General features: G+C 40.0%; 1 long non-coding RNA gene across 1 annotated transcript in view; it reads left to right on the forward strand.

Moving 5' to 3' along the window:
* The first annotated feature begins 3,645 nt into the window (after window positions 1-3,645).
* The window catches only part of LOC135315304 (uncharacterized), a 74,034-nt gene continuing 61,892 nt past the window's right edge, over window positions 3,646-15,787 (forward strand). Inside the window, exons 1-2 of the long non-coding RNA XR_010374738.1 lie at window positions 3,646-3,749; window positions 9,477-9,627. This is a non-coding gene — a long non-coding RNA (uncharacterized LOC135315304). The remainder of the gene's footprint in view (window positions 3,750-9,476; window positions 9,628-15,787) is intronic.

Raw genomic sequence — 15,787 nt, forward strand, 5'->3', positions numbered from 1 at the left:
ATGCTCACCGCGCTACCCAGCCAACATTCTTCAACTCTGACCTGAGGACCACCTCTGGAGATAAGAGTCCCTCCTTATCAGTGAGTCCTCGCTTTCTCTGCCAACGCTGTTAGCAAAAACACATTCAGAGCCAACAGTATAGTTTTTTACAGCAGGGGCTTGTTCGCCAGAAACTGTTCCGTGATCACTGAAGGGATTTCATACACACCACCAGAAAATTTGTATTGTAACATATTTATGTTCCCATTTCACCTAGGGCTCGAACCTGACGGACTGGCAAATTATCAGTTCTGTAACTCGTTTGTTTCCTCTTTAACTGTTTCTGTCTGAAATGTATCATGAATCGCACGCACACTAGCTACACTTTGAAAAGCAGTAGATGTTATTACCACATTAAAGATTAAACTTTAGATCTGTTGAATATTTTCTAAAAATCCAACAACATTTGAATTACTGTCTCTACTCTTACCTGCTCTTGATATAGGTAGTCAAGATATAAAATTAAAAAATACTCTTCATGTGACTAATTATTTGCCCAAATCACAAATAGTTTTTGTCCTTCACGGATAGTTGGTGTGGTAATTGCTGGTTTTCAGTTGTCAGAGATCACTACCATATAATCAGAGGGGTGGCTGAGAGACCAGTTGTCTGAAAAGTTTTGGTCCTGCAGACTTGCTTGTCTGCTGTTCAGTAGCAACATAAAATAGCAACATAGGTTCTTATAGGGACAAATCACCCTGACTAACTCGGCAGACAGCTCGTTCCATAATGTTCATGAAAAGATTAAAAATTAGTTGATAATTTCTCAATGAATCAGTCTGTACTTTCCAGTTGTGTTTGCTCTCATTTTCCTAGGATGACCTTAAAATATCTTATAATTTTATTTCATGTATCTGTCTGAGTATAAAACTATGCTCATGCATCATGTAACACTCCTCCACTGAGAAGGTCGGTGTTTTGGCAGAGCTGGGTGTTAATGTCTTTATGGATGGAAAATTTTTGTATTATATTATATCAGTAACTCTACAAGACGTGATACTGGGATTTAGGGATCTAATCTCTTGGAAAACGATGGACGAGATCCAACTGTGTTTTTGTTAAGCTTTGAAAGAACGGCTGACACTTGTGGCATATGCAAGTGCTGTTTAGTTGCTTGCTTGAAGCTGAAAGTCTGAAGAAGAAGAAAACCAACTTTTTTAGCCCGGCTCCAACATATGTATTTATAAAATATCCAGATCCTCTTTATATTTTATTTTTAAAGTAAGACTGAAATAAGGCTCAATTTTGAAATATCTTTCTCTTGGAATAGGATGTTACGGAATATTTATTTTTCCTGTTGTGGAATATTTATTGTCTTACAGCCTCCATCTACAGTCTCACAGCATAGAGAAAATAAATCCTGATGATGTTAAATGTTTGGAGCAAAACGCTGAGAATTCCACTTTTGCTATGGGAACATGATTTTCTGTTTTCCCCAGAAGCTTGTTGGAATTTACCTTGGAAATCGTGTGGCAGCTTCAGGTCTGTACTTCTCTATACGTGATCTGTCTGTGTATTTTACAGAAACCGTTCATCCTGATTTGCTTTGGCAATTATCTTTGCCTTTCTCCTCTCCTGCATAAATTAATGTTTCACTATACAGTAACAGCGGCCACCTTTCCACCCTCTGTGGCCAATATCCCGTGGGATCTATTTCCAAGATACTACTACAAGGCAGAAGCGGGGCTGTAGCCTCGTGCTGTGGGACAGGGAATTCCAGAAAACCTGCGGTCAGGCAGCTTTGCAGGATTCTTAATGCTCCATGACACTTTGGATCCAAAAGCAGTAAATCCCAAGTTTCCCCGACACGGGCATTGCAAGTGATGTCTTAACTTACCAGTGCTAAGAAAACTCTTTTTTTATCTCTTAGTTTATAATAGATTATTATTTTTTTTAATTTTATAACAGTAAAAGACAAAAGCAAGTCCTACAAGCTTTCCATTTAAATTTTTAAAACAAAATGAGCTGGCCTGAGTATTTCTACAGCAGGCATTGTAAAGACAATTCCATCTTGAATACTTTCTGTTTTAAAAATATTCTGCCCAGAATATATGTTTTTAAAGTTTGATTGATCTTTTTAAAGTGATAGGCATCTGTTGTTGAATATGTTGAGATGAACAGGGAAAGTCTTTCCTGCTAATTATAGCGTTAGCACTTATGTCGCATTCAGGATTTATTCCCCTAATTTGGGAGGTAGGTAAATAAAGAGATGGATTCTCCTGCTGCTGTGGAGGGAAGGACAGAGGTGGAATAGCAACGTAGACCTGGGTTTTGAAGTCAGTGGTTCACCGTTCAAAGTTCTGTGCTCAGGCCACTACGTATCATTACACTTGCAGATACTGGTTCATTCAGCCCTCCAGAAATCTAATCATTTTAGGATTCCCAGTGTCTAAGTTCACAGTAACATTAATTACCGCGCAGAATTCTGGCTATATGAAGACAATTAAGAGATATGAAGAGAATTGGTGGAAGAGTGAATCAGGGGTCATAGTCTAGTTCAGTGTACAGCCAACCAGTGCTCAGCCTGATAAATGAAAAAATACAAAGCTTGAGAGGAGCCAAAAAATATCTTAATAAATAATTAGAGCTTGTATGTTTCAGAGAGCCGGGTTTTCTTGGCAACGCCAGGCGGTAGTCATTTCTGAACAAACAAGATTGAAATTTATGTCTCGGTGAAGCAATACTGGAAGCCTGTTTGACGTGCTGCACAAACACCATTTCCGACGCTCTCTGCCAGATGAATTTCCTCCATGTGCCGGAGGTGGGCAGAAACCTGGTGCATTTGCAAGATGCGCCTCAGATGCAAGATCGGTCTGTGCTCCAAAGGCATTGCTTGTGTCAGTGAGCCTGTGGGTCACTACCAGGGGACATCTGCTTTTTAACTAATGAGGAGCTGGCTGAGTTTTACGTGTGCTCCAATGTACAGGGGTGCTGAGCTTCTGCACCCGTTCATGTCAGTGAGGTTTGTGTAGGTTCAGCAGCTGTAAAAACAAACAAACCAGCAAAAACCCAGGCCTGCAGATAACACCTTTCTGCAGGTATGATTTACAGGCACCTGCAGTGTACGTACAGCAGCTTGTTCCTGTGGGATCTAGAGAACAAATGCATTTGTACAAGAGGCTGGCCTTGGGAAATGCTTCCATAATCAGAACTACCACTGGGCCAGTTCATGCTTAGAGAAGAGCTTTGCCGCAGCAGGGTATTACTAATGGCATCTGTAAAGTGGAAACCTGAGGCACAGGAAGCAGGCGGCATTGTCTCAGCTCATTCGTGTGTGGTGGTGGGGAGCCCTGGTTCCTCTTCTAAACCACTCTGGGGGGATTTTCCCTTCCCGTCCCCCCATGGGACGCTCCTCCCCTACAGGGCTGGGGGCGGGCAGCCAGAGGGGCCCTGGAGCAAGGGGCTGGGAGGGGAGCTGTTTTCACCCCCCTCTGCATTTGTTGCCCCAGGTAGATGCCCCCCTCCTGCCCCCAGTGGCATTAAAATGGGGGTTCCAATTTCCTTTGCACCCCTCACCTCCATGCAGCTCCTCCTGTCCCTCAGCTGCCAGGGAAGAAAATAACAACAGGTGTAAAATTAATGCTTTCTCCTTTTTTACAGCATTGTTGCAACATCCTTTTCTCCCCTTTGGCTTCAAGGGGACTGGGCTGCTGGGCCAGAGCTGACTGCTTCACCTTTCAGGACCTTCTGCTGTGCTCCCACATTAAAAGGTTTGTTCGCTTTAAGAAAGTATGTGCTGTCATTGCAAAGGAATGTATAAAATCTGGTGTCAATAAGCTTAATTGGTGTGAAGGTCTGATTGGGTTTGGGGAGAGAGGTGCAGATATTGCCTCCTGCTGAACTCTGTAAAGAGGCCTGGCAGCTTGGCTTTGCTCGAGAGAGCTGCAGAGCAGTGACCTGAGGTGTGTGAGTAAAATCCTCAGCTGAGCGCTGGAAGGAAAAGTGCAATTAGTGGTGGTCTTTTACTGTTGCTGATGGCAGCCGGCTGAGGAGAGTTAACACTGAAATGCATGGAGGTATTAGAGCAGAGCTAGGAAAGCTGGTGGGTCTGGGAGGAAAAGCTTGAGTTGTGAAAGAGAGGAGGCTTTCTGGATCTGGGATAATTCGGGATTCCTAGGGAGGAGCTTGCCAGCTGAACTAGAGAGTCTTGGTTCCTGCTGGTATGGCTCAGCCTTCCTAGGAAGACACTTCAATGTGGGTTTGATTAAGAAGAAAACGGGCAGAAGAAGTGGAAAATAACAGCACATCTCAAAGAAAATTCCAGTGGGCAAGAGCTGTTAGTTGGCTTCAGATAGAAAGGCTGGGCTGTTCTAAGTGATCTGCTTTTTGGAGGTGAGCAAAAGGGGTACGAGTGTACACTTCAGGGTATAAGAAATTAAAGGGCAGCACAGCTGCTAAAAAATTAAAGTTGATGTATTTGCCTGTATAAATGCAGCATGTTTGCCAGAAGCCTGCAGTTGGATTAAACTCAAAGCATATGTTCTCTGGCTTTAGGATTGTCCTACACTGGGCTGCATCCATCGCTTCTGCTCTCTCCTCAGCAAAACTGCTGAAGCTCTGTAAACTAGCAGAATCACACAACTAAAGTCCAGCAACCCTTGCACCACTTTCAGTTTGCCCCTTAAACTTCCTTTTCTCCTTTGTTCGCTTCTTTCCCTATACAGATGCTTCCTGATTTTCTTTCTTCTTTCTGATGTCTTTATTTCTAATGTCTTTTCCTTTAATTTGCCCCTCTGTCGGTGCTGAGACATGACTCTGTAACTTGTTCAAGGCACTTCCAGATAAAGTACCTTTATGTTCTCATTTCTGCTTCCTTTGTGCTTTGGAGAGGCTCCTTAGGAGCACCCCAAAATAAACCTAACTTTCTTCTTTCACTTGCACAAAAAGTCAACAGCAATAGGCTTCTGGTTTCCTGAGATTACTTCTGCTTATAGCGATAAACACTTGTTCAGTGTTTCCTTGCTATTTTCATTCTTGTTTAGATTGTAAATAATTTGGATCAGAGACCTGTCTTTTTATTATAATTACTGACAAACTAGGACAATTAAATCTTGGCTTGTACTTAAGGCTCCAAGTGAATCCTAAACTGTTGATAACAAAATAATTCAACAGAGTGAAATCCATCTTCCTGTGTAGGGTGTTTGCTACAGTCAGTGTGAATCCCTAAAGAAAGATTAATATTTTCCAATGAAAGGTGTAACACGCTGATGACTTCAGGTTGTCCCCTAATCTTTGTAATTGGCGTGAAGTCTAGGATGGCTGGAAGTCAAAATCCTGTCTTTTTGGCTTTGTGTGTCTTCTGCTGATTACCTGCCTAATGAAGTAAGTAGGCAGGGCGATCTCGTTGTGTCATCCTGCAACCATGTCAGGTTATTCACTAACCCTCTCTCTGGGAAAGTGGGTTGGAAACATCTAGGTGAAGATTTTCTTTTCAGTACAAATTTGCTGCTTTGTGGAAGCATAAGGATGTTATAGGAGGAGATCTGCTTCAATGAATGTACTAGCTTTAAAACAATGTGGAGAGAAGGAAAATGGAAAAGCCCATGGCCGTTCTAGCTGTTTGCAGAATGAAGGACCCCAGGCTTTCCTCTTGAAAGGGATACTCATTGCACTAGGGCTCTTTACATGTAGGTGTTTATGCTGGTTTAGTTTGAGTCAATTCTGATCTATGAAAATTTGACACCTTGAATTTTTTACTTTTTAACAGGAAAAAGTTTAATTCTGCTACTTAGAACTGTATCTTATGAATTCTACTAAAGAGAGTTGCAAAAACTGGATTTGCTGCAGTTATGTGAATATACTTTCAATGCAGAAGCTTATTCCTGCCAACGGCAAACTGCCAGTGGCATTGATTTCCGTCTCTGTTCTTCTGTTTTCATATCCTCAGACCTATTTGTCTCACCTGCGCCTCTTTTGAAAATCTGCTTTACTCTAGCTGTCCCTGGTCCCAAGCAGACCTGTCTGTCTCTTTTGCTTTGGGTAAGGTGGTGTTCAGAGTGTACTGACTTTGAAGACTGCCGTTATTTTAGCTACCAGCTTCAATACAGGAGATGAGTTATTTCTTATAGCCATCCTAAAGGAATGGCAGGAAATTGCAGCATAACTGGGAGCTACTTCCGTGCTATGAACATGAGATAATGGCTGCTATGATAGGTAGTGTACGGCTACAGCTTCAGTTACATGTGGAAGGTATATTTATTTGACCCTCCCTCCCACAGTATTCATCACCTCTGATCCAGGGGAGGCTTCAAATCCAAGAGGGAGGAAAGAAGAAATGCACAGTTAGGAATTACTTATTATTAAATTTAAATTGATGGAGGAAAAAAAAATGTTATTAACAGTTTAGCAAGTACAAGCACACTATTTAGGATACCATTCTCTCCAAGTAACTGTTGCACCAATGGGTATTTTTCAGTCCAATGGATTAATACCATCTGAGACTCTCCTGAGCAGAAATACTCTAGAAAACAATCATGGCAAACAGGTTTGCTGTCACACCGAAGCTCCAGATTACATGCTAGTAATTCCAGATCTGTATAAACCAAAGATCCAGATTCTACCACTTGGTAGCTGGGTTAGAGCAGGATCCAGAACTGAGTGCTGTTGTACCGGCAACGTGGCTAGTGTTCGCTCTCCTGCAACCTCAGCATGGGGATTTTGCATAGATATAAATTAGAGTTAAACCACTGTGAGTCCTGGGACCTGAGTTCCCTGGGGACTGATTGCCAAGGGCAGGGTATGAACTGCTGCGATCTGTCCGCAGGAGGTGGGGAAAAAAAACCAAAAAGGAGCAAAAAACTGGGAGGAGTGGTCGTGAGCGTGGCCCAGCAAGGTAATGGCCAAAGGACTCTGCAGGATGCAGAGCAGGAAGCAAAACTGGAAATCATGCATGATTAATGTACTTGCTGTTTTCTCACTCTGTTGTGGAAACTTGACTTGATAAACTGAGTTGCACCAAAGAGATATCTGGTTTGTATTATCAGTCTTGTCTCCATTTGGAAACAAGTCAGATCAAACGTCAAGATTTTTTTTTTTATTCCTTTAAGCGCCATCAGGTTTTATTACACCTTTTGATATCTCTCCTAACCATTTTCTTCATTATAAAGGATTAATTCACTAGGCAGTCAGCCTCCCTTGAGTATTGTAGGGTTCTAAATTGTTTATTTTGCCAAAAAGTGTTTGTTACTGGATCAGAAAAGCTTGACTGGCTAGCAAGGAGGGAGTTCTTCCTAATAAATATTCCTTCTGGGTAGAGCGTGCCTCTACATTGGAAAAAAAGAGAAAATTTCTGAGAAGTGTTCAACAGAAAGTACAAATACTGTTAGAAGTCGGAATTGTAAGCAGCACTTGGCCATTCCTGCTTTGTGAAGATGTTCTAAAGGGCAGAAACAAATTTTAATCTAAAGAATATTTATGGTTTTTGACAGGGAAAGAAATTTTCTAATGCATGGTATTGCAGAGAAATACAGGTCTATAATTCAGACTTCAATACAGATACAGTATTAATGTTAGACTGATGTACTTCTGGACTGTCATTTCTGAAACTGCCTAGAGAAAGGGAAAGACTTTCTGATTTTTGTCAATAGAATTATATGGCTCTCAAAGGATTTGCTCCTGTTTTCACCAGCCAGGAGAAAAGTAGTAGACTCATAATGCACAACAAATAAATTCCACTTCCTGCCTTCAGATCTCTCCGTCAGACAGATGAAGAAAGATAATGGAAGAAAGCACTCAGACAAAAGAGTGAAACTCATGTTTGGTCTTTTTGGAGAAAATGAGAGTGGAGCTGCTCTGACAGGGGCTGTAATAAGAGTTGTTTCAAAGGGGAGGGGTGGCAGGAGGTGGGACATTCACCCTGCCAGATTTTGATTTAAACCTGAACACAATGGTGAGGCACCTGTTGAGAGCTGAAAGCTTTTCTAGAGATTTTGGTGCTAATTGTCGCCTCGCAGCTGGAGGATTATGTGTAACTTGAGCATTTAGCGCTGAAGTTCTTATAGCAGCCTTGACAAGTATTGAAAGGAAAAGTTCCTCTCTTTTTCTACAGTTAATACCAGAAAATGGTGTTTTATGAAGTTTGTCTTTAATCTTACTTTGCCGAGATGCCCTTTAAAGGAGGAGAAGTACAATCTGGAAGTAAAGCCACTGTAAATGCAAGGATGTTGTTTTAACTTCAGAAGTAACTGTAATTCTACAAACTATTCTATAATATACAGAACTGAATCAAATCTGTTCCATGTACAGTAGGCCCATGTGGGTTTTTTTCCCCCCCTCTGTATTTTAAAACTACCTTCCATTGTATAAACATACTTAATCTATATTGATCCTCTGTTGCCTGGAATTGCTGAGCTAATAGAACAAACAAGAGTTCATTTTATGCCTGTGTAAGACTCCATTCACTTCACTGAGCCATGCTGGGATCAGTGTATTTGAATATGACGTGAATTCATGCTTTTTTTTCTTATCACAAGAAAACAGAATGCCAGTTTCATGGCATGAACGTTGTATCAGTCATCTGAAGACAGGCAATAGAAAGCATCACTACAGTAGCTGTAACTGGATAACACACAGCAGGAAGAGCTGCAAATCATGAAATTAGATTCTTAAAACCTTGTTCTCCTTCATTTACTCATAACCCGAAGTAACTGTGGAAGGCTTACATGAAAAAGTGGTCACAGATAACAAATTAGTTCAGTGCAAATTTGGGGTTCTTAATTTACTATTGCCTAGACTCTTTAACAATAAATAAATAAATAATAAACCTTAAAAATATTTCTTACCTGACCACTGCAACTTATGTTCTTGGAGGACATTAGATATGAGCTACTTTACCAGCAAATTAAAATAGTTGTGTTCATTATCTGCTCTGCTTTTTCCTAATGTAGTCAATCTATATTAAAAAAAAAAAAAATCATTGCGGAAGCACTGAGAAAAATAACTAGAGAACACTGTTTCCTCCGAAGTTCTGTCTTTAAAAGATATTGTGCACATATACATTATATAATTATTTATTAGGAGTGGAGTGTGACAGTTTTGGTGATGTTTAAGATGTTGCAGCATTGGATTAAACGTTAGGAAATTGCACTGGACTATCTTGTTTCTCCCCTGATAACGCTGGATTGTTCCCTGACGTTGCTTTATCTCCTGTACCATACAAAGTGCTTCAAATTTAGGACAATGACTAGTTCAGTTCCTGTCCAGAAAAATCTCGATTTCAGTAGTATTTCTATTCATTTGCTTAAAAAAAAAGAACTTACAAAAGAGGAACTTAAAACATTCTTATAAGTCACAGAAATAGCATTGGGTTGCGTCTATAACTCTTAACTTATACTCCTAGATTGAACACACTGCAATTTTTTTTCTCCCTTCTGAGGTTTTCAAAAGAGAAGGTATCCCAGCCTTTACAGCACTAACTAACATTGAATTGTCTTATTTAGGTTCAGACCTAGTAATGAAGACACAGTTTCTGCAGTGAGGAACTGGATGTTGACTTTCTAGAACTTCCTGATGGAGGAAATAGTAACACCTGAGAATAATGAGTGCCAAAGAAAAAAAGCTCTGCGTACTACAGCTGAGGCTTCTCCAAAGGTAAGATGCAAAACCCTCATCAGAAGTGAAAAAGCAAAGAGCTTATCTTGAATATTTCAGTGAAAGAACCGTAATTTCTGCAGCTAACTTAGCGACTCGCTGTTTGCTTACACTGTCTGGAAGGGTGGAATGCATTACTGGGATTTGTTATCCGGTGGGCTTGAAACAGCTTCCTTGAAAATGTAAAAGTTTTCTCATTTGACCGATTTATTGTTTGTGTTCTGTAATTTCCAGTGAGTTACCTACAACTCGCTAAACGGGTAGATGTACTTTCACTTTTTGCATAAAATGGAGCATTTTTCAGCGGGATAGTAACAAATCAAAAGGAGAAAAATCATTGTAGTATGGTAATTGCATCAACTTTATATTATTTTAGCTCAGCATGGTTGCAAATACATATCCACTGAAAAGAACCAAGCAAAAAAGATACATATAGATGCAACATTTTTAAAAGGCATAGTCACTTGCTTGTGTTAAAAGCTGCTAATCTATAGGCCTGGAAATACTTAGAACTTTCATATTTTTGAAGGACTGACTAACTCAAAAAAAAAAAAAATTAGAGCGGTGAAAGGAAATCTTCTTGTTGAAGAAATGTAAAAGTAACATTTTTGGCAGGCCACTTCGGGTGATGTCATTCTACAGAATGTGCTAAAGTCTGTTATTTTACAGCAGGAACTGATTTCTCAAGGCAGGCAGAGTCTATGGGCACTTAGTGTTGCTCTCAAGTTTAGCCAGCCAAGATCTGTGCTTTTTTACACCTCGTTTGATGGTAATAAACCATGCACACTTTTAAATATGGGACTCAAAGGCTTTTTTCATATTTATATATATACACACGCATATACGTGTATGAATCTATATGAATCTATATGTTTGAACTCTTTTGCACACTATTGTGTGGGTTTATCTCTTGGCTGAAGATCTGCTCCTTGCTGTTGTTGAGTGTTCGTTGCCTTCTGTACCGAGTTCTGGCTGACGAGAACACTAAGAGTAGACTTGCATTTGGGAAGGCAGGGAGAGCCTTCCCCCCCATACTGCCATTTCCATGTGAGGTGGCAATTCCTTGCTGTTTCTCCCCAGACGCTTGCTAATTCTCAGTCAACAGGATATCAGAGTAGCTACAGTTCAGTATATGTTTGCTTTTTCATGCGTGAAAACAGGTCTCGGCTCCGAACCACCAGTGCAAACCTTTGGTAAACTGCAAAGAGCTTTACTGTATTTTAAGCATTAAGTAGTAAAAGGATTAGGCTCTGTTGATATTATCCAGGAGGGAGCAAGCATCAGGTGATCTCTGGAGTGTTTAAGGATTGTCCTGTTAAGGGCCAATAAATGTAGTTCATTTGTGGGCTACCATAAGGGAATGTTTGTATTTGTTACATCTTAGGTGACTATTTTTATGATACCATCTGCTTTATCCCACCTATTTGGACCATGGAGCCTAGTCATGTAGCGCAGGTACTTTAAAACAAAACTGTAAAGAATACAGCTAGTAGCAGAGAACACTCAGGGCCTGATTCTGGCAAAATTTTGTGGACTGGAATGGAATAACATGTATAATTGGGATAAATTAGACTGGCCGTATGATTATTGCATCTGAAAGAAAAAATGCTGAATACCTTTCACTTAGATTCTTTACCTTTTGCATTTTACTTCTGGTGAGAAATACCGCTGCGATAGTCCAAGTTAAACTTTTGTTTCTAGGGTTATATTAAAGTAATGTATTATTAATCAAGATTTCAGTGTCTTCTGACCAGGTTTATTTCTTATTCTTGTTTACTAGCATTAAAGTGTTGATTTGGTACTTAGTAGTGAGGGGCTGTCTACATCCACTAAGGAAAATCTGTTTGATTAATGTCTGGAAAGGAAATCCATTAAAGCCTCTGGAATTTTACGAAGTCTTATTGCTGTTAACAAAGTGCATATATATGATCTAAGCTCAGCGGACACTTCTTACTTTAAAAATGACATTTATATAAATGTTGCGTATTCTTAAGATAAGTTGGTTCTAATACTGAAAACAATATTTTGGAAAATTTGTGTCTGTTGGCAAATTATACTAACTTTTTGGCTATGGAATCACAAAAGAATAGTAATTTTATTATAGGCACACCTGGCTCAGCTGCCTATTATTAAGTTTGCCTGGCACATACCATTAGAAGATGTTTTCAGTTGCTTAAAACATTTCCAAATATTAACTCTTTGGGGTGAAATTTTCCATGTAGCTGTCCATCTGAGTGATATTTTTTTTTTTCTTATTTTTAAAGCTTAAGCCAAACCAGGTCTGCCAGTTCCGTGCACAAGGCTAAAGAAAAGTGTTATTTCTTCAGTGCTAAAACATTCTAGTGTGTTCTGGGGGGTTTTTTTGTTTCTTTTTTCCCCCCTGTGTTTTTATTCTTAAATTCTAGCGGTTCTTTGTTTTGACGTAGAAAGCTGACATTTGCTTTTGTGTTAGAGATGTGTCCTTTCCTTCTCGCTGAAAACCTACAGATACTTGGCCGAGTTGTAAGGGTGTGCTGTCCCCTTTCGTAGTGGTAGATGTCAGGGGTGGCTACATACTGTTACCATCAGTTACTCTTAGCTCAGATGGCAGAGTTCTGCACGACAGACATAAAGGCTGTAACTGATGATGAATCATACGTGTGCCAGCGTGATGCCACATGATAGACTTTCTGGGTTTTTTTCATAACATAACACTGAAAATATTAAGATTGCGAATTAGAGCACATAGAAGTTATAACATGCTAACAAAAGATTTTCCCATCCCCTTGTATGTTTGTGTGTTTTTTGGCATGCATACATTCATTCTACTTTTTTCTTCTGAGACTGATGGTTGTTAAGGTGCCCAGGATGGACCTACTTTGAGGAAGAGACTTTGCAGATATTAAAGAGCTTAGTTTTCTGTAGGATCCTTACTTCACTTTTTGCAGCTGTTAGAATTGATGGACAGGCCTGACAGGGGTGGCAGATCATCTCTTGGTCGCATAGATGAACGCTGACCTGGAGAAATGAATTCTGTGCGGATGCCTACCCTACCATCGTGGTGCTTTGTGTCGCCAGGTGAGGCATGTAAACCAAACCTGTATGGTCGGGCTGTCAGAATTTGTGTGGTGGTGGCTTTCTAGGCACGTGATTTGCGGCTGTGATGTGCAAGTGCTAAGAAAGGTGTACATGTCCAACTAGAGCAAATCAACAGAAGCTACGGTTTTGATATGTAGGTACTCTGAAAAATATGGTCCTGGGCATCTTGAATCAGTTCATTAAAACTGCTGAATATTTTTGACCTTGCTATGCTTCAGTGTCCTGTTTGAAAGTACCACTCGTTTAAATGAAGTGGTTATGAAGACTAATTAGGGTAGGTGAAGCATACATCGTGGAAAGCATAAGAAATGCTTCTACAATGGTGAAAGAATATCACAACATTCATTTTGTTCTGAGGAAAAACTTCAGACAGATTATAGCAGAGGAAGTTTATGGCAAGATCTGAACAATGGAGACAAGTTGAAAATTTGAATAGTTGCTCTTCACATCCCCCATTTGAGTCCTGCATGAAGAATGGTTCTCAATTTTAAGTAATGTTTAAAAATGTACCCAAATGCAAAAATGATTTGGCAATGGTGAAAGTTGCAGACGTCATAAAATGCGGTGCAAAATTGTATCTGATTCTGTTTCAAAGTAGTTATCAATACTCTTTATTGGTACCGTGAACCATTTAACATTCAATATACTTGTCAGGTGCTGAAGGTCTGATTTATTAAAAGCCACTGCGAGGAGGGTCGGTTGCCAGTGTCACTGTAGTATTCTTTGGCGGTTATAACCAAGGCAGAAGTTTGGAGCTTTGTGCCTGCTGTTGTCCAAATACCTATACTTTTAAATGTAATTAATTTTAGCAAGTCTGAATTAGCAGAATGGGGAAGCATTGTTTGTTATGACTACTAGACCTTCCACCTTCCTAATAAAAAATAAATCCATGTATACTTGAAATAGAAAAAGCTTAGTACCTAATGGCAAAATGTAAGCAGTAAGTATAATGGAGGCTTCTGTAATTATTTCATGTAATTCTTTTCATATGTGCATGGACATGTACCCGTACAACTGTGTTTGAATGTTTAAATGCGTTCTTGAAATACACTCTGCCTTCTGCAAATCATCTCAGTAGCAGCTGCTGTCTGTCGCAGAAGCCAGGCATGGTGGGTAGAGTAAGAGTCTTCCCATTTCTCCATGAGGCACAGTTTTATTAGGCTGTCTTGTAAATCATAGGGCTGCCTGCTGAGTACGCTCTGCAGTTATGGTTTTTTTGGTTATTGCTTCACAGAACTAGGTGGGTTTTTTTCTTTAAAGTTAAAGCTTTCAAAGGTCAGTTCTGAGTTATTGGTATGTGAACAACTGGTAGTCAGAAGCACTGGTTTGCTGGAAATACCTATTGCTTGCTATCTAACAAAGACCCAGATAAACTCAGGAGTGTCCTACAATAACCTCATGGATTTGTAGGTTATTACACTAAAAGCAGGGAAGTGGACACACCTTCATCTAGGGGAAAAACTGGAATCTGCTGCCTAAGGAAATATGAATAGTGCGAAAACATCTGAACAGAATTACTGAATAAGGTAACTGACATTTTCTGTGGGGAGAAAACACGCACAGGGACTGTTAGCCTAATGCAGCTGCGGGCAGTTTAAGTTCCACTCTTACTCCCTTGTCGGAGCGTGTCTGTGTGCTTTATCATGTGGTGTAACCCACGTTCTTCCCTTCCCTTATAGCAGTAACTTTGTTCCCTGGGATTTAGTCTTTCTGGGGGTCTTGTTTTAATTTTACAGTGTAAGGTATTTCAGGGGCAGAGACCGTATCTTATTTATTGCTTTTATGAGTCATTTAGTTCATTTTTGGATGCTTGACAGATAATAATGTGTTTGATTGCATCATGTGGTATACCAGGTCTGTAGGAAAACACACTTTCAACTCTGTAATGAAGTCTGAAGTTTGATTTACTGTTTACTCATTCGACAGCAGATGCTAGCCAGAATTCAGATCATTTAAATTCTATGAACTGAATAAGCCAAAGGCAATATAAAATCAAGTATCATCAGTGTACATCTAATAGTTCACACAATGTAACGCTGTCTAAATTTTCATCATTAATGTTCCTGGACTAAACAAGGAGCACTGGATAGAAGAAAACCTGGACAGATTTCAGCTGGAAAATATTCATAGTATCTAAATGTTCTGTAGAATAACATGTTAATGGTTGTCGTTCCGCAGTAGTTATTGTACAATCAGTGTTTCCCAATTGTTGACACCTACTGTAAATAATCTGAAAAAACAAACAAAACAAAACTTTTTTCCTTTCCCCCTCCATGTAATTTGTTCTTGTGTGGGCTTTGGAAAGCTGCAGTTGTGGAAACATCAACAAATTAATTCCTAACAAATAATGGAGCTGACAGCTAAAGAGATGCTCACTTTGTCAAGCACTTAAAAAAAATATTTAGTTTTATTTTTAGTCCCCATTATTAATTTTCCCACTGAGTGAAGCTGAGCCTAGTGCAGAAAGTTATGCACTGCTGGGTTGCTGTTGGCCAGATCTGGGGACATGATGTTCAGTCTAAACAGCAGAGGGAGGAGTGCTGTGTTCTTTTGCCTCCTCAGGGACCCGACACTGTGGTTCATAAAAGCCATAGTTTTTGGGCACATGTTAAGCCAAGTAAATTTGATCAAGTCATTGCTTGTCATATGAGCAATGAACCCAAAAATGTCCATGAATGTAGAGTGTCAGAAATGCAAGGTATGCAATGCCTTTGGTTAAACTTTTGTGAAAGACATGTGAGTTGACATGTTTTGTCTTACTGTTGTAATGGGGTTGCCAGAGTTGAATCAATTTGAGTAGGTGCTTTGGGATCAAACGCTCCAGTTGTTAGTTTAAAACACAGAGGGTCTCTCTGCTTGGCTTGGTTCCTGTGGAGTAATGCTGCAGTGATAAAAGCCAGCATTCAAGTTGGTGCTAACCAGAGCAGCTATTACTTCCAGAAGAAGAGGGGACACCAAGACAGAGCTTTGTTCTCTCAGAGGAGCAATATATTTAACTCACTGTAGCTTACCAGCCTACTGTCAGTTGGCTGAGCCATGGCAAGTGAACATGAGCGTGCTCGAAGGCTGTCACAGGTGGACA

Source organism: Phalacrocorax carbo, chromosome 11 (assembly GCF_963921805.1).
Source record: "Phalacrocorax carbo chromosome 11, bPhaCar2.1, whole genome shotgun sequence".
Taxonomy (NCBI): Eukaryota; Metazoa; Chordata; class Aves; order Suliformes; family Phalacrocoracidae; genus Phalacrocorax; species Phalacrocorax carbo.